Consider the following 19883-nt stretch of genomic DNA (forward strand, 5'->3'; position numbering starts at 1 on the left):
CCTTGTTCATAAGTCCCTGCATAGCTCCTCCATCTTCACCTGGAATGTGTGTAGACAGGAAAACCAGCTTTCCTTCTGAAGACTGAGGCCACACATCTCTATGGTCTATGCCCTTTTATGCAATAAATTTCTAAAGGATGTTGGTTCAATTATTATCTGAAACAAAATGGTCATTGTCCCCCGTTTTCATTATGCTAATGGTACTAAAAGATAAGGATCTATCTGTGATAAGATGGAGGACTGCAACTTCATTGGAGCCTTCTCGAGATTAGAGTTAAACTACCCATTTCTTCTAGAACATTCTCTCTGTGCTAGCATAACAAACCCTTGTTAAGATTGCTGCAGAATGAGAAATTTAAATATGAAAACCATATCTCTCAAATCTTCTTGTCCATGTAAGATCATGTAAGGAAATATATAAAACATACCTGCTACATAAATACTATACTGAAATAATTTATATTCATTAGCTTAGTAAGAAGTCAGCACTTCATAAGTAATATTCTTAAACTAACCCACAGGTTCTTTTTTAACTGTGGCAGAGAAAATAAAGTTTTCAGCATCTAAATTTACCAGATAAAAAAATCAGAATGGATTCTCTGCTCTCTGACATGTACAAGTGCCCTTTGCAGATGATGATGTGAAGGTGTAGAGTCCTCTGCACTGCATTACCATATGCAAGACTGACAGCCATTGAAGGGAACATGTTGCAGACACAGAAATTATTCAATAGAGCATAGAGCTAAATATTCAGGAAGAATAAGGTGAAAATTGAAAAAATAAGCAATAGACAATACCACTAGTGACCAGCTGTAGTTAATAAAAAAAAAATTAGATGGAACCTCCTGGAACAAACCTGAGGCAGCAAAAATGGAGGAGCCATACATGTGACATAGTTGCTAGAAAAGCCGTGCCTTGTGGGCAACCAGGAATAGGAAACATGTGGAGGCCGGGTGAAGGTACAAAAGAAGAAAAGGCAACATCAGGACATTTCGATGAAATCAAAGCACACGTTTGCAGTATGCGTCCTTGAAGATTCAATTGTCAAGTAGCTGACAAAGGAAAAGTGAGTGATGGTAAGAGCCTTTGAAGACTGCTTGCCTAACGGCCGCTGACAGCCATAGGAACTTGAAGCAATGGTAGCAGGAAAGAGGGGGCCACCAGAAGAAAACATGATTGAGCAGCATAAGCTATGTAAATCCAGATCTTAGCGGTGAAAACAAAGCATCAAACTCTTAGTGTCTCCCAAGGCACAAATTCGATTCTGTCCTTCTGTCCCCTTCTCTCTTCTCCCTCCCTCCCTCCTTCTGTCTCCTTCTCTCTTCTGTTTCCCTCACTCCTCTTCTGTTCCCATACTTTCTTCAGCTAAGAGACCAGAGTTTAATTCAGGCTGAATGGATTGATAGCCAGGAGCCTCAGACTGTACAGTCTGCCCTGACACTCTGTCATTTGTGCACAAGACTCTTGTTTCTACTTGGTAGGGGTATGCACGGAGCCGTATTGGATTTGGGCCTAACCGCTTTTTGACTGCATGGTTCAAAGTGACTAGGTAACTCTGGGCTGTTTGGCCACAGAGACTCACCCCTAAGATGACTGCATTAAGTCTTAAGATTGTTGAATGAAAGCCTCTCCCATGAATTTACGGCACAGGAAGATAACATTCAAGGGATGCCTCAGCTCCCTTAGCAGATACCTGTTACCTCCTGAATCAACACCCAGTGTCTCCACCGCCTGACCTCATCGTCTACCGCCTGACCTCTTTGCCTCCAGCTATCACTACCTGTATCCGCACCTCCCCCTCCTCTGTGTTTCACAAAGGACACTCCCCCTACCTGAAAGCCTTAAAAGCTGTAACATTCACCCCAATAAACGAGACCTTGACAACAGAACTTTTGCTTGGTCTCCTTCTTCTCTTCACCCCCATTTTGGCCCACAGGTAGAAAGCCTCTTCGGGACCCTGAATAACTGGGTCCCCGCTGGCGGGGACAGGGGTACAAAAGTCCTTGTGCCTACAGATCACTAGAGAAACTAGGAATGTTAAACACACAGGACCTTTTCTCAATGGAGGAAATAAAATACCTGTTTCCTGCCCAGACAGCTGGGAGTGATTTTTGTTAATGACCCAATGACCTTTTTGCTACCAGTAGAGGCAGACCTCACCCAAATTCCCCTATCCCTTCAGGGAGATGTCTCATGCACTTTATTGCCTGGTGACCTCTGTGCTGTCTCAGTAAAGACCTCAGTTGATACTAGCTCTTTTAGCTATAGAACTCACAGTGATATGTACTTTGTAAAGGAGTTGCTATGTAGTAATACGTTAAGTTTTATTGTACACCTGGAACTGGACTGATTGTGGCTTAGAAACCCTTTTCCAAATTATACCGTGTTTTAAATATGCCAGCAATGAACTGCCTGGCATTAGACTCCCTGAAAATTGATCCAGGTTCATGAGGTCAATCTGAACTGGGTTTTCATAACTATATCTTTGAGGACACCTACATGGACACCTGCAGGGCGGCCCTCACCTATTGCCTTCACCATGCTCAGTTCCCTTCTCAGTTGTCTCTGTGAGCATAATGACTTCCCACAGGCTGACTTGGCTCTTTGCAGATCTGAGCACTGAGCATAAATGACCAGAACACTGTCCATTCTAATGATTTGGGAACATGCTAGCCAATGTGGAGATTTTCTGCCTGAGCCTGCATACTGGTCTTTCTATGCTCTATCCTGTCAGGAGTCAGCTTCCTTGGGGGCTTTTAGTGCCAAACAGACAGAATGGGAGCTGTCTACAGGCATCCATTCAAATGTAAATGGACCTACCCACTGTTTTCCAAATTGAGAGGCACCCATACACAAATGTCCAATGCTAATGGGGGCTCTGAATTAGAAAAATATTCCCAAGTTAAATGGGTTTGGGAAATGCAACACTGGGTTGGGGAATTATCATGAGCAGCACACTAAATAGTGTGTGAGAGTCTTTACTGAAGAGTTTCATTGTGTCCCACACCCAGGACTTGCAAATTTATTTGGTGCCAGTGCCTCTTTGCTGATTAGAACTCATTAACATTTTACAGGACACTTGGATTCTGTTTATCTGGAGTTGAGAGGCCCAGAGACTTAGCTTTCTCATGGGTTTCTTCCTAATCTTATGCCTCAGTAGGCAATGGAAGACAGCCTTGGTGCTATTGTTTAATTATTTTCTTGTAATTCGGGGTCATTCAATGACATCAGAGGTGTTTGCTAGTGAGACTCAAGCTGTAAATATATCACCAACCCCCTGCAAGCTTCCTGGAAGCCCTAATCCCTTTGAGTGGCTTTTTCCAGACAGAGCCTGTCCTGTCTCTCCATTTAGCCTGGGGTAGATTCCTTAGATCTTACACCCTTCCCCTCTTAGCCCTCTGGATGGCTCCAGAGCTCCGGGCTTTGCTATGTCTGTCTCATGGGTCCATTTTTATCTGCCTGGACTGCCATAATTTCATTTCTTCACGGAGCTGGTCTGACTTCAGTGAACAGACAAAAGTGAAGTGCCCTTTGGTGCTTTATTTTTCTCTTTGCTTAGATATTGACAGGACTACCTAGGGAATCCATTTCCCTTATCAATATGAGTTCCATATTAATTCTTTCATTTAATGAATTAAATAAAACCCTGGGAGATCTGATTACAGCTCAAGAATGCCCAAAATGTAATCAGTAATAGAATTCATCTAATGACCAACATTTAATCTTGTGTCAAGAACTTTGTGACAGATGAAATTAAACAGAGGTTGGTGTTTCTATTCATCTCTGTGCCTATATAAGTGTGTGTGTGTGTGTGTGTGTGTGTGTGTGTGTGTGTGTGTGTGTTGGGAAAGATTAATTCAGAAGGTTGACATGTTTCAGGAGTTGTACTTTTTGAAACATCATTTATACTGAAAGAGTTAAAGGAAGAACACCAGTATGGACTGCTCTAGCAATCTATGCACATGCAGGGTTAAACGCGCGCGCGCGCGCACACACACACACACACACACACACACACACACACAGATCCACAGACATACATTCACACGCAGGAACACAATCACACACAAACAAACTCATGCACACTCACACAGAGATCCACGGGCATTCATACACATAAACACACACACATACATGAATGTATACACACACACACACACACATACATGAATGTATACACACACACACACATACATGAATGTATACACACACACACATACATGAATGTATACACACACACACACACACACACACACACACACACACACACACGAAGCCTTCATGGCATGGAAGTGAAGAGACATTTAAAAAATATTTTTAAATGTGTTTTTAATTTCATATATTGTAGTGTTCTTTAAACATTAATCTATTTAATTTTCAACACATGTGTGTGTACCTGAGACCATAACATATATCACACAAGCAACAAGTGTTATTAACCACTGAGCTATCTCTCTAGTCCCTGAAGGGATATATTTTGGGGATAAACTCAAGTTACCAAAGTAAAACAAACTATGAGGCAGAGAAAATTTTGTATTAATTTCTTTGTCTCTTCTGGCTTCCTAATTAAGGAACAGGCATGATATACTCCTGATGTCCATTCAAAGAAGTCCTGTGGAAAATGGAGAATATCTAACAGGATGAGATGCTTCACTCACTGTCATTGTGATTGAACTACCAGGATAATCTATGTTCTTAGCAATGTGGGATTGGTGTCCATATCAGCGTTGCCTGCCAAGAAAGAGCAAGAAGCCTGCTCAAGCTAGGACCCCTGCTGAGATCCTATATGCACAGACCTGGCAGGAGCTCTGGTTGCCTGTGATGAGCTACAGTCATCTGTAGTACTAGGAAGTGGGCCAGATTCTCCTAAAGTTATTACATTGTCTGTGTAATCTTATGAGGTCTACTCATGGGTGGAAATAGTGATCTATAAGGGCCATCGCACACTCAACTCCTCTTTTCTCTCTTGAATACATTGAGGTAGAACAGAAAGCTAGAGAAAATTGTGGGGAACATAGGAAGAAAAAGGAAACCCTCACTTAGGAGCTTGATTGAAGTCAGCTAAGGATCAAGAATTCCAATAAAACCAGCAACATTTGCTTAAGGCCTTTCTTCATTCTCACCAATGAATCTATATTCTCTATGAATCTCTTCAGAGGCCCCATTTACTGGGAAAGGATATGTCCTAAATCCCTTGTACAACTCAAAGGGCTCCTGGTTTTACCTTATCAGATTTTAATCCCACCTAGGACACTCCTGAAGTGATCCTCTGATCACACTTATCAAAGAGGGAGACAAGGATTTTTTTCAGTGATTTTGAGATGTCAATTGAGAGTCATTAAAATAAGGTACAGAAGACACACAGTGCTGTACTCCCTTGAAAGCCTGTCCTGGTGATCCTCCAATGTCTTACTTCCCCCCAAGTACCCCTCTTTACTCAACCCAGTGGTTTTCAACCTTCTGACACTCCGACCCTTTAACAGAGTTCGTTGTGTTGTGGTGACCCTCAGCCATAACATTATTATTTTCATTGCTACTTCCTAACTGAAATTTTGCTGCTGTTATGAATTGTAATGTAAACATCTGTGATTTGTGATGCTCTTAGGAAATCCCTGTGAAAGGGTTGTTCAGTTCTCTGAAGGGGTTGTGACCGACAGGTTGAGAATCATTGTCTTAACCCTTATAGTTAAAATATATATTCAAGTCTCTTTTAGTAAGCCCCATCTCTTATATGGCACATATATAATTATTTTCTGCACCAAAATAAATTATCCTAGATTTGCCTGAGTGAAGATTTATGCAAAGAGTTTTTCATGTTCATGAAGGTGGGCAGTATGGAACTGTGCCTCAATTTGCTGGTTCTGTTTTCTGGAATGTTCTACATATCCTGGTACAGGCTATACTTCCCCAGTGTGTCTCCAAATTTGAAGCTCAGCCAGGCACCTTTGACTTCACTACATAGCACATGTCTTTCACTAACTTTGTGTATGAGTGTGTACACATTTGTGCATGTGTGTGTGTGATGTGTGCATGCATATAATACCTCCATTGTGACATTGCATAACAATTAAAGACTACCAATTGCTTTTTTAAGATAAAAATCCAAACCATTGATTTAATTGTTAACCACTAAAGTTCTCTTTTATTTTTTATTTACTTTAAACTATTTTTTTATTGTTTTCAAAAGTAAAACATTTGGGACAGGAGAAATGGCTTAGTAGTTAAGAGTACTAGTTTTACTGATGACCAGAATTACGTTCCAAGCATCTAAATCAGCAGGCTTACAACTACAACTCCAGCTTCAGGTGATCCGGCACCCTCTCCTGGCCTCCATGAGCACACACACTCATAGTCACATACACACACTCATAAGTACACATGCACACATGCATACACATACATACACATACATGCACATGCACGTGTGCGCACACACACAAACAAATTTTACACATAATGCAAATAAATATTGTTTAGTGTATTTGATCACCAGGTGCATGATGGTACCATACATTTCCCTGAGAAGATTCCTGCTGAAAGAGAACAGATAGCATAAGGTTGAAGCATAAGGCTACTGGCTCCAGCATTTCTGTTGTTAAAAGAGAAAAACAAAACATGTATATAAAGAGAAAGTTTTAGAATTTAAAAAAATGGGGAATATTATGTTGTACTCTGCAAGCACAGGCTGCTTGTCCATTGTTTGGAAATTCAGGGCTGAGGTGGGTAAGGGAGGACATAGTAAATTTCTCATCCCATAAGCATGGAGATCTGAGTTTGGATCTTGAGAACCCATATAAAAGTCAATTGTAGTGGCTTATGCCTGTAGCCAGAGAGAGGGCAGAGGCAGCAGAATCCTTGTAACTCATTCGTCATCCTGTCTGGTCAAATTAATGAACTCCTGGTTCAGTGAGAGAACCTGTCTCAAAAAACAAAGTGGAACGCAGCTAAGCAATATACCTGACCCCGATTTCTGACATCTACACAAATGCATATGAACACCTTTTCTCTGTTTGCTTCTGTTTCTCTGTCTGTCTCTCTCTCAAGTCCCCCTCTCCTTCTCTCTCTCTCTCTCTCTCTCTCTCTCTCTCTCTCTCTCTCTCTCTCTCTCTCGCACGAGAGCTACAAACTTGATAATTGAGTTCTACACTGTACCGCAGCTCGGCAGTTCCACTCTTATGCTCAAGGCCATCACCCTTGGCGTACTGGAGTATACAAACTTGGGTGATGTGTATCTCTGGCTGGACTGCAGGTACGCTAAGCATATGAAACACACATAAACTCCCAGTTTTGATAGTGATGGCATGTTTTGTTTTGCACATGCAAATATTACAAATTCCTAAGCAATCCTAAGTCCCAAAGACTTCTTGCCCAAGAACACTCAACATCTGTGCAAAGGCATAAAGAAAAACACCAGACACAGATGAGGAACAAATTTGTATGAAAAGTCCAATACTCAGCTATTTCTCTTCTTCAGGTGCTTTCAAACATTTCAACGGGCTTGAATGGGGGTGTGTCCTGGTCTGCTGAAATGGCAGTCCTATAGGAAGACTGGTTTCTGTTTCAACAGCACAAGTATAAAATAGATCTCTATGGTTTCCTTATCCAGAATAACTGTGACTACAATTTTTCTAGATTCATTGTGAGATATCATCCTTATCTTTCTGATTGCCACGTAGTGATGTTTGTCACTTCTACCAAATAATAAACTTCATATTTACGAGGGCCTCATTTCCGATCCCTCATGAAGCTCTCCCCAATGTCTCCTATAAAGCTAAAAACTAAATATCTTCTGCAATATTGTACTAAGAAAACAGAATCCTTGCTTTGTGAGAAACCCATGTATGCAGTGTGTCCCAAATAGTTTTGATTCCACTAAGAAGTCATGATTTTATATTCTGTTTCCCCTCAGATCCATTTTTATTTAACTTTCTCAGTGATACCTGGGTAAAGATGTAATACAATTTTCTCCTCAGATCCCAAAGCTTACATAATTGTCGATATTCATTTTCAATCTTAAATGCCTTGGTACGCTGGCACATCTAAGAATAAAAAGAGAAGAAAATGTATGATCCTGGGTAAGATAATTAGTTTTAAGGAGAAAACAAAAAGCACAAATTATAATGAACAACCAATCAGCTACCATTTGCTTTTGACATACATTTCATGAAAACATGAGTTGTCATGTGTGTATCTGTCAGACAGCTTATCTCTAGAATTAAAAAGGAACTCATTAGAATAAAGAGTTATTTTATTTTAATGGTGTGTGTGTGTGTATGTGTGTATGTGTGTGTGTGTGTGTGTGTGTGTGTGTGTGTGTGTGTGTGTATACAGTCTTGCCTGCTAGTAGATGCCAGAACAGGGCATTATAACTTTTTTTTTTTACATTTTTTTATTTTATTGGATTTTTAAAAAATTTACATTTTAAATATTATCCCCTTTCCAGATTTTCCCTCCAGAAACCTATTATCCCACACCCCACCCCTGCTTCTTTGAGGGTATTCCCTCACCCACCCACCAACTTCCTCCTACCTCCCTGCCTTGATATTCCCCTACACTGGGGCATCAAGCCTTGACAGGATCAAGGGCATCTCCTCCCATTGATGCCTGACAAAGCCATCCTCTGCTACATATGCAGCTGGAACCATAGGTCCATCCCTGGTTACTCTTGGGATGGTGGTTTAGTTCCTAGGAGCTCTGGGGGTTCTGGTTGGTTGATATTGTTGTTGTTCTTATGGGGTTGCAAACCCTTTCAGCTCCTTTCGTCCTTTCTCTAACTTGTCTATTGGGGTCCCCATTCTCAGTCCAATGGTTGGCTGTGAGCATCTGCCTCTGTATTTGTCAGGCTTGGGCAGAGTGGTAGAGCCTCTCAGGAAACAGCTATATCAGGCTCCTGTCAGCACGCACTTCATGCCATCAGCAATATTGTCTGGGTTTGGTTTCTGTATATGGGATGGATTCCCAGGTGGGGCAGTCTCTGGATGGCCTTTCCTTCAGTCTCTGCTCCACACTTGGTCTCCATATTTCCCCCTTCCAAAAGGGTTTGTAGCTTCCACACCTTGGTCTTCCTTCTTCTTGAGCTTCATGTGGTTTGTGAATTTTATCTTGGGTATTCCAAGCTTTGGGGCTAATAACCACTTATCAGTAAGTGCTTATCATGTGAGTTCTTTTGTGATTGGGTTACCTCACTCAGGATGATAGTTTCTAGTTCCATTCATTCTTCTAAAAATTTCATAAAGTCATTGTTTTTAATAACTGAGTAGTACTCCATTGTGTAGATGTACCACATTATCTGTATCCATTCCTCTGTTGAAGGATATCTGGGTTCTTTCCAGCTTCTGGCTATTATAAATAAGGCAGCTATTAACATTAGTAGAGCATGTGTTCTTATTATATATTGGAGTATCTTATGGATATATGCCCAGGAGTGGGATAGTTGGGTCCTCAGGTAGGACTATGCCCAATTTTCTAAGGAATTGCCAGACTGATTTCCAGAGTGGTTGTACCAGCTTGCAAATCCCACCGACAATGGAGGAGTGTTCCTCTTTCTCCACATCCTCGACAGCATCTACAGTCACCTGAGTTTTTGATCTTAGTCATTCTGACTGTTAAGAGTAGTTGTAAGTCTTCTGGAATGGGTGCTGAAAATGAAACGTGGAACCTCTATAGAACAGTATGTGCTTGCTCTTAAGATCTGGGATATCTCTCCAACTCCTATGAAGAATTCTTATGACTAAATGATAGAAGCAGCAGTCAGAGGCAAAATTTCTAGATGACTCCATTGTTTTTCCCTCTGTAAGTTGTGATTAGGGCTGCATAACTTCCACCCATAAGACCAAATCTGCACACATGGTGTGATTCCCTCCCACGTGCAAGCTGTCCCTCTACAAACTTGGAGTCAATCCAACAGGAGATTCTCCTGAGAGAATGCTCATGTTGGAGTAGAAGGCATTCATGACCTGTGCAGAAGCAAAGACCTGTGCTTTATTATGTTATGTAGCAAGATATGTGCCTGTTTCTATTATAGTAGCTCACAGCAGACTTGGCTAAAAGCCAATCCAAAAAGGGAGTCACGGCTCCATGCATGGCTCCATGGTCCCAGAAAGCTGCTTTCTGCTGCTCACCTGCATGAGCCTGGAAGGAAAGGTCCGGCAGTGTCTTTATCTCATGCAGGGAGATCTCGGTCAAGGGATTACTTGACCATGCTCAGACTCTAGGTTGTGATTGTGGTGACATGATTTAAGTTGGTGTTGTTTTAAGCCATTATATTTGTGGTAAGTTTTACACAAAATATTGCTGTATAATTTAGTTTAAAAACATGCAATGCCTTATTTTGGCTTAGCAATTTACTTCCAAAGAGAAGAGCGAAGCCAACAGATAGACAGGACCTTCATAGGTGAGAAAAAAGACTTCCTCATATCTCAGGGTCAGGAGGTTAATGCTATTAGTAAGTGTTGCCGTTAATTGAAACTATGACAGGGTATTGCTGGGATGTTGTTCTGTGGCCTTAGAATCTTCTAGACTCATGATCTCCAGTGTGCCATCTGACAAACTGAATCTGTGGACATTGTACAAAGATATGGTTTTTCCATATTACAAATATTTCCTAGGGTTTTCCAGATCACAAATAGCAAAGAAGCAAGAGTTTCAGAAACTTGAGTACCAGTAAATTCATGCAGTATGTTGACTATGGAATTTTTCACTGTGACTGAGAAGAGAAAGCTGCTGCTGTGTATGTTGGGAAGGGTTGAGAGCAGTGCTGGCTTGTTTCTGAGTATATTTTCTGTATCCCTTCTCTATAGGCTTCCCAAATTCAGCCATCAGAAAAAAAAGGTAATTTGTAGAAACAATTTGTAATTTGATAGATCCAATCCACTAAACAAGTTCAAAGGACTATTAAATATTACAACCCAAAGCTGAATATTATAGCGAGTGCCTATAACCCCATGGCATGGGAGGCAAGGGTAGGGAGCCCATGTGACCAAGAATAAACAGTGGGTTCCAGGCCAGGATGAGCTTCATTGGAATTCCAAGACCCACCTAGACAGTATTGGAAGATCCAGACTCTAGAAATAAAACAAAACATAGCCAAACAAACATTGTCTGAAACAAGACTTAAACGTAATGTTTTACTTCATGATTATATCGATCTTATGTGCTATTCCCAAACTTTGGTTGTTACGAATTATATGGAACATAGTGAAAACAGATACTCATTCGGGAGTGTAGAATACAGAGGTGGTGTTACTGGATGGATTAGAAGAGAAGTGTGTTTTCGTCTGTTAGACAGAACCCAGTCATTACCCAAAGCAGGTAGCGTGTTCCTATCCCATCACTGGGCTGCGGCTCATTCACATTTTAGAGAGGACTTGGGGTTTTAATTTCATTGAACAGTGCTGTGCTTTTGCTAATTGCTCTCTCCTGTTCTTTCAATTCTCATTATTCCAGTGAGCAGTGTAAACAATGACTGACCATTTGAGGTTCTCTTCTGTGAATGTCTAACTTCTATTTGCTCTGTCAGGTGATCGCTTGCCTTGCTGGATTTTAGGGATCTTTATATAATCTGGGTATGGGGTCTTTGCTGAGCAGAGGGATGGCAGGCAGATGGTTATCTTTCAGCTTGTGACTTACCCCTTGCTTTGGGTATCGTTCGTGGCAAACAGTCATTTTTCACTTTAATGTAAGTCCCAATCCAATTCATGTTTTCCCTTCTGGCCATCTCTGCAGCTTTGCCCACTGGTGACCTGTTTTTTGCTGTTTCCCCTCACACCCTCAGAAGCATGTTGCCAATTGACAGTATCCTTGCCAGCAATGCAGTGCTTTGCATTCTCTTGCAACTCTGCCATCATCCCATGAGAGAATCCAGTGTGTAGTGTGGGGGAGAGATGACGATTCATGTGCCCCACACATGATGGAACTTGTTGTACACAGCAGCTTAGCATTTAAAGGATACTTCTCAGTTATGCTGTCCCCTCTCAGAACTCATGTCTGCGCTCTCTCTGGGTTTCCATGTACATGATACTTTCTGCCTGATTCATCCATTATCCTATCTGTAAAACAGCCTTATACTGACTGTTTCTTGGCATCATACCTTTTCTGTAATATATCAGTGCACTAGCTTTATGTCTCATCCAGTTGATCTTTGATCCTGTGGTGCTTGGTGTCTCCTATAAATTCTGGGCCAACGCAGGGGCTTCTGAAAGCTACCCTGGACAGGCTTTAGCAATTGTTTCCCTAAAAGTCATTTTGATCGTCTCTGAGGGACTTACCCATCTTGTGTGAAGACTGGCATTCAGTCAAATATTCAACGAGGACAGTGCACTTGTAGGTGGCTCCATCTACACAACTCCTTCCTGTCTGGAATGAAGCTTCATGGTCCTGGGTGCTTCAACCTTTACAGAATGCTCATCCTCTTACCCCCATCTCCTGCAGAGTTCTAGAAGGAGATTCTGTGAACACTGAAGCAGCAGTATTGCACCATTATCAGTCTCTTGCAAGGTTCATTGGGAATCTGGTTTTTTTCCAGTTTATTCTTCGAGAATTCCTTATACTATTTTTAATGTATAATATTATTTCCCATCGACTCCTTTCAGGTCCTCTGTGTCACCCTTTGCTTGCAAGTATTCTAGTGAGCATTTTGCATTTATGTTCCTAAGAGATACTGGTCTGTGTATTTTGTGTTGATTTTTATGGGTGGTTATGTTATGAAGGTAACTGTGACTAGTAAAGAATTTAGTAAGTGTCCTTAAGTTCCTCTTTAGCAGAATAATTTGAAGCGTGTAGGTGTGAGTTCTTTGAAGCACTGGTAGAATTTTGTACTTTATTCATCTGTCTCTATGCTGTTTGTTGCTGCTGTTGTTGGGAGATTTTTGATTGTTACTTTCATTTCACTAAGGATTATGAGTATGTTTAAATTGTTTCTTTCATCTTGAGTTAACTTTAGTAGGTCATATATACATCAAGAAATCCATCCATTTTCTTTAGGTGTTTAAGTTTGGGTATTATAGATATTTGAAGTATGTCCTCAGAATTCTCTGAATTTTCTTGGTATCTGTTGTGATGTCTCCCTTTATTTCTCAAATTGTATTGATCTGAATCTTTTCTTTCCTCCCTCTCTCCCTCTCTCCATCTCTCCCTCTCTCCCTCTCTCCCTCTCTCCCTCTCTCCCTCTCTCCCTCTCTCCCTCTCTCCCTCTCTCCCTCTCCCCTCTCCCCATCTCCCTCTCTCCCTCTCTCCCTCTCCCCTCTCCCCACCTCCCTCTCTCTCTCTCTCTCTCTCTCTCTCTCTCTCTCTCTCTCTCTCTCTAATGTGGTTTATCAGTCTTGATCAACCACCCCCCCCGGACCAACTCCCCATTTCTATGATTTCTTTTAGTTCTATTCCATTAATTTCAGCACTAAATGTAATTCTTTCCAATCTACATTGTTTGGGATGTTGTTTCTTCTGGTTTTATAATGTTTTCAAGTGTATGAAGTTACTGAAATACTATCTATCTAGTTCTTTGATGTAGGCACTTAGTGCTTTTAACTTTACTCTCAGAATCATTTTCATTATGTTCTATAGATAACGTTGCTACTACGGAGTTTGTAATTTCCCGTTTGATTTCTACTTCTATCCAGATTTCATTCAGTAATAAGTTGTTTAGCTTCTATACTCTGTATACTTTCTGCTATATTTATTGTTGCTGTCCAGCTTCTCTCTTTGCTGGCCAGATAGGCTATAAGGAGATATTTCAATTTTTCTACATGTGTTGAGACTTGTATTCTGATATGTGTTCAATTTTGGAGGAAGTTCCATAGGGTACTGAGGAGAAAGTCTATTCTTTAAGTGTAGAGGTCTATTGATTTAACAAAGTCACAAATGTTCAATTTTACTAGTGAATTAGGAGCTGGATGCTGGGGTGAAGGCCTGTTAGCTCATAGCGGCAGAGAAAGCACCCAGCCTGCTCCTCAGCTGACATCCCAATGTCTTCCTTTGCCATGTATCTCAAAAGCACCTCAAACGGAATGTCCCTCCCTTCTACTTCCTGTACGTCTATCTGCCCTCCTGACTTCCGTTGACTAGGCTTTTTTTCCTACATTCACTTCCTTATTAACTGGTTGCTTGCTCCACCTCTTGACCTATGGTTGACTTTATTTAATCCACAAACAAAAAGCTCTGGGATTAAAGGTGTGTTCTAGGACTGAGCCATACTACAACTAGAAATAGTTTTTCCCCCAGGAAACCACAATCTCGTGGTTCAGACTGTGCTCCAGTAGCCTGCAACAGAGGTTTGTTTGGTTAATTTAACTTATGATATTATTTCACTGCAGTGTCTCTGTTTAGCTCTTGTCTGGATGACCTATCTGTTGGTGAGAGTAGGTTACTGAAGTTACCCACTATAACTAGATTGGGTGAGGACATGATTTAAACGCAGTAGCATTTCCTTTATGAAATTGGATGCCCTTGTGTTTGGTGAAAAAATGGTTAGAATTGTAATCATCTTGGTGGATTTTTTTGTTCTTTTTTTTCGGAGCTGGGGACCGAACCCAGGGCCTTGCGCTTCCTAGGCAAGCGCTCTACCACTGAGCTAAATCCCCAACCCCAATTTTTTTTCTTTAGCTAGTATTTAATGCCCTTCCCTACCTTCTCTTATTAATTTTGCTTTAAATTGTTTTATCAGATAATAAATTAGGTTTGTCCACTTGCTTCTTGGTACCCTTTGCTTTGAATACCTCTTATCAATTTTATCCTCAGGTACTACATGTGCTTGATAGTAATGTGTGTTTCCTGGGAGACAACAGACAGATGAATTATGTTTTCTAATCTCTTCGTCTATGTATTTTTATTGGTGAGTTGGGACCATTAATAATTACAGTGATTACTGAACAGGGATTATGAGTTTCTGTTATTATTAGTGTTTTTTCTCTCTTCGGTTAATTCTAAGATCATTTATTCCCTGTATCATCTTGAGCTTCTTCAGACTAATTTTTCCTTCTGGTGTCTTCTATAGAGCTATATTGGTTAACATAAATTGCCTAGATTTGTTTTTATCATGAAATGATGGAGATATATTGCCCTTTTTATTTGTGTTTGTGTTGGGAGCTAGGCATCTGGAGTTTTGATGTTTGTGGTATTTCTTTGTGTGAGTATGTGGTCTCACCTCTATTGGATAGGCGTTCATTTCTTTAGTTACTATTGCCCCAATTGTTCATATTGTGAACCAGCTCAAAGTTGTTTGGTTTTCGATCTTCAGGCACTCTGGATTTCCAGGTTCAAACTCCAACCGATCTTAATCTGAGGTTCTGGTTGGTACTCTGGGTTCAGATTACAAGTAGTTCCAGATCTGTTAAGTAGGTCAGATGGTGATAAGCTAACGCAGGAAAAGGGAATTGACTCTGAAGGTCTTGAAAATAGGGTTACCCACCCAATTTCGTGGAGGGTGATGGATGAAGAACTAGGGCTGTCACCTGTGTCAATGACTCCCAAGGGAATAGAATTGGGCTGGAAGAATAAGCAAGGCTGGCCTTGACAAGTCTAGAGATTCCCTAGGGAACCAGAATGGAGGCACTGAAGGATAGGACAGGTAGATTACACATTACAATACTTTCTAATCAGATCAGTCTATCAGAATTATTTCTTAGTCTTACAAACTCTAGAACAGTCTGTATGATTACTGAGGTATAATGTTTGAAGAAGATATCTGGCTGGAACAGGTTATACTGAAACAAATACATTTGTTTATTTGATATTCTTTTTCTACATAAATAGACATTTAATGAAGCATTGAGAAAAATAATATACTCTTAAAGATCTTAGTTATAACTTCAGTTCCTACACATATATCTACCATTGATCTATAAAGTTCTTTTATAGGGCAAGAATAATGTAATAATGTATATTCATTCTTCAGTATATACTACCTCAACATATAATATTCAAGAGACTCTACTAAGCAGTTAATTAGGTCATTATCAAAGTGTGCAGTGCTGAGACCATATGAGCAGATAGGCGTTTAGCATTTTTTTTTTTTTTTTTTTTTTTTTTTTTTTTTTTTTTTTTTTTTTTTTTTTTTATTCCCTCTCATCTTTCCTCTGTCTGTCCTTCTGAGAAACAAGAGCTCGAAGCTGCCCATGTTTCTTAGTCTTTGGCAAAAAGGTGCAACATCAGAGCTAGTAAACATTCCACACCTTGGACTTGCTTCCAACTCATTTCCCAAGCTCAACTATCAAAGAAGCCGGCATCTTGCCATCTGTGCTGAGAAACCTCTAGGCCAGTGTTTCTCAACCTTCCTGATGCTGCGATTCTTTAATAAAGTTATTTTGTTATAAAATTATTTTGTTGCTATTTTGTAACTAACTTTGTTACCACTGTGAATTACAATGTAAATTCCAGCTCCCCCCCCAACACCCCAAGGACCCACAGGTTGAGAACTGCTGCTCTAGACCCTTACCCTGGATAGAAAAGGGAAGGGAAACATGTCTGCTTCTAAGCTGACTGTCCTCGGATTTTCTGAAAGCAATCCATTTGCAATTTGGAGATTGTCTATGCTTTGAAGGCCAGTAGGACAGCTAATGTGATCCAGTACAAAGGACTTAGCAGGACTGGGAGGTGGGGAGGAAGGAAATTATCTACTGGTAGCAGTTCTAAAGAAGACATAGCAATCTACTTCCAGAGTGCAGAATTAAGTACATTGTTCAGATGACTGGAACTTACAATAAAGTTTGACAAATCTTTGGCGTTTAGCATTTTTAAGACTTTCATGATAAGTTAAGAAAATGTGCTTTTTCCAGCTCACTAACTAATTTGACAAAATGATGTCACACAATGATGTCAATCAGATTTCTGATGCTTTAACTGGACCACAGTTTCCATACATGTCTAGATTGGGAACAGCAATAAAACGTTAACTGCATCTCTTCATACATGCCTTGGTGTGACCAGTCATACATGAAGGTATTGCTCATAACATAGACATTCAACAATGAGGCTTACAGCTCCAAACTGCACTGTGAAAACGTTAATACAGCCTGCCATTTCTAAGGGAAATACTTTTGTGAGGCTCATTAATTTAATTGGTCCCTGCCATCTAGTTAAAACAGAGAAAAGAAGAGCATTTTCTAACAAAACCGAAGATGGTTAGAAGTCCCATTAGAGTGTGCAGCACTGTAGACGTTTCTGTGTCAGCGAGGAAATTGAATTCAGCAGTTTGAACCACCTGCCTCTCCCTCCCCTCCCTATTTCTCATAGAGTGAATCATGGAATTTTTTTTTCTGAGAACGAGTCAAGGCTCTTAAATATTAAGAGCTTAGACTAACAAATCTCTTCCAGTTAATTGCATGTGAATGTATTTTATCTCTTGGGAATAACTGTGGCTGGCAAATCTCTCTCTAACATCCCGCTAAGCTCCAAGATGGAGGCTCAATAAGGTTTGATATGAATGTGTGTATATATGTATGTATGTGTGTATATATGTACAGCTATAGATATGTATGTATATGAGAACTACACTCATACATATGTATTACAAAATATATGTGTATATACATACATATATATGAATATAGTTCATATATGTGTGTATATATATGTAAATGTAGTTCATGTATACATATATATGTATATATGTGTGTGTGTGGTAGCTCATTTTTGGTTCTCACTTGGGAACGCGTGCTCTTTGGAACTGGCTTTGTAATTCCTTATGGTTCGCTTAACATTTGGCTGTGCAGAGAAAGGAGGAGTGAGTGAGTATTTTGCCTTGCATTTGTTGAAGAAAAACCACTTCCTAGGGAAAGCTGTGGACTCAGTCTTCCACTCTTACATAATGGTGTCTCTCTGCAAGACCAAGCATTCCAGCTAGGACTCAGAGCCATCTCTGTGCCAGAATTTGTCCATTATGAACCTTGTTTCAGAGTCATCCTTTCCTGTGCTGTTAAATAACACCGCAACCCTACTTCCTAGAGCCGCTGTCCAAGTTCTGATTTACAGCTGTTAGCAGAGCCCTCGAGCTAAGTGAGCTTTTTATACAGTGAAATAGTTGATTAAAACAAAACAAAAAACAAAGGAAGAACAAGCTATTATACATGATAATGTGGAGAATCCAAACCTCAGAGTGTTTGAGCAGCTTTGTGTCAGTGCTCAGTAAGAATCATTATCCCTTTAGATCTTGTGTGTCTCTCTGTCCACGCTGTTGTGGCAGAGTAAAGTAGCTGTGACAGTCGGTAAGGCTCATGGTGTAGTTCTTAGCAGACCCTTTTCTGACAAGCTCTTATGGGGAAATACCTTGTCTTGGAACATTATCAGCAATGTGGAGTGAGTTTCAGACTTTAAGACAAGTAGGAGAAATAGTCAGGATTTGTTGTGAAGAGCAATTAGGCCAGGCTCCATGACTAAGTAAGATTGCAGTGGTGAGTCATGGCTAGAGTCAGAATTTCAAAGCCTCTAAGTGTGCCTCCCACTCCTGCTTCCTTCTCCCCAGGCTTTGATGGACATGTTTGTGGTTCATGGATTAAACGTTCATTTGGTACCTAGCATATATACGTATTGTAACTGCTTGATGACTTTCAGTGTTTTATTTTATCCATCCATAAAATTAAGTTTTTGAATAAATGGCATCTCTTTTTCTTGTTATGATTCTATTATTATACTAACAATGGAAAACCAACTTTTGGAGCTGAAATGTGGGCACAGTTTAGCACAGATGCTGTTATTCCAGAGAAGTTCAGTGCCCAGAAACCATGTTAGGCAGCTCACGACGGTCTGCACTCCCCCTCCAGAGGAGCTGATTTCCTCTTTTTGCCACTCAGGGCACCTTTACTAATATACACACACCCATACAGGCATGGGAATATGCACATGTGCATACATGTGTGTGTATGTGCATGCACGTGCATGCATACACACACATGCACAGATAACCCCACATAATTAAGAATAATAAAGATAAAGTTTTGAAAAACAAACTTTAAGGACCAGGCAAGCCAGTTTTGCTGAGTTCATTACAAAGGGAATGTGGCTTTAACCTAGTTAAGCATCTCATATTGGAGTAACTTTATCTCTAAAATACATTCTCTATCTCAAACCAGCTGGAGGCATTTAGCACGAACCACTAGTCCACAAGAAAGCTCATCATCTTGAAGCCTACCTAGTGTTGCTCACACCACATCGTCTCATTAGTCTGTTACTTTGCCGCTCTCTCCCAGAGGTGACTTCTGTAGGGGACAAATGATGCCATTGATCTTGTCCACATACATGATCTGTTTTCTAATTCTAATTGACCTATGTTTAAATTCTACCTTAGCTAGCTAAAAGGTGTGTCAAGTATGCCATATTGGTTTTGGTTAATGGCCCCTGTCTAGAAAACTTTGGAACTCTTGGAGGTCACCCGAACAGTGTCTCTGACATTTTCAATGCTTTCCTCCCAGATGAAAATGCACCGTGTGGTTGGATGTCCAAGTTGTGCCTTATTTGAAGCGACCTGTGGCTTGTTTTGAAAATGTGGTAAGTGGCTGCTGAATTGGAAAAGGCCATAGATGAGTCGTTATGTTACAAATTATCAGCTGCAAGTTCCTTGGCTTTATTTAAGGAGCTTTGGAAATCTACCTGCATGCTTAGTTTCCATCTTTCTCCTTCAGCAAGAGGCCTTCCTACTGCAAATTTTCCAACCACTGGTTGTGCCTTATTTCCTTCATTGTTTGTAATCAAATGTTGGCTTAGTCATTCAACTGCTCCTCTGCTGATTATCTCTAGAATTATGAGTTTCTCTTGAATTATTCAAATTCATTTTCTCCTCTGTTATAAAACTCACCAATTGTAGGAGCTTTTATTCCAATGTCAAAGCCTAGCTTCTGCCCTATGAGGACACCCCCTCTACCTCATGTGTTCCCTGTCTGCTACAGGTGGATGAC

The 19883-nt window shown here is 40.5% G+C and overlaps 1 long non-coding RNA gene across 1 annotated transcript in view; it reads left to right on the forward strand.

Annotated features, from left to right (window-relative positions):
* Positions 1–19476, forward strand: part of LOC120097713 (uncharacterized) — a 33080-nt gene extending 13604 nt beyond the window's left edge. Inside the window, exon 4 of the long non-coding RNA XR_005495284.1 lies at positions 19401–19476. This is a non-coding gene — a long non-coding RNA (uncharacterized LOC120097713). The remainder of the gene's footprint in view (positions 1–19400) is intronic.
* The last annotated feature ends 407 nt before the right edge of the window (positions 19477–19883 follow it).

The sequence above is a fragment of the Rattus norvegicus genome, chromosome 1 (genome assembly GCF_036323735.1).
Source record: "Rattus norvegicus strain BN/NHsdMcwi chromosome 1, GRCr8, whole genome shotgun sequence".
In the NCBI taxonomy this organism is placed as follows: domain Eukaryota; kingdom Metazoa; phylum Chordata; class Mammalia; order Rodentia; family Muridae; genus Rattus; species Rattus norvegicus.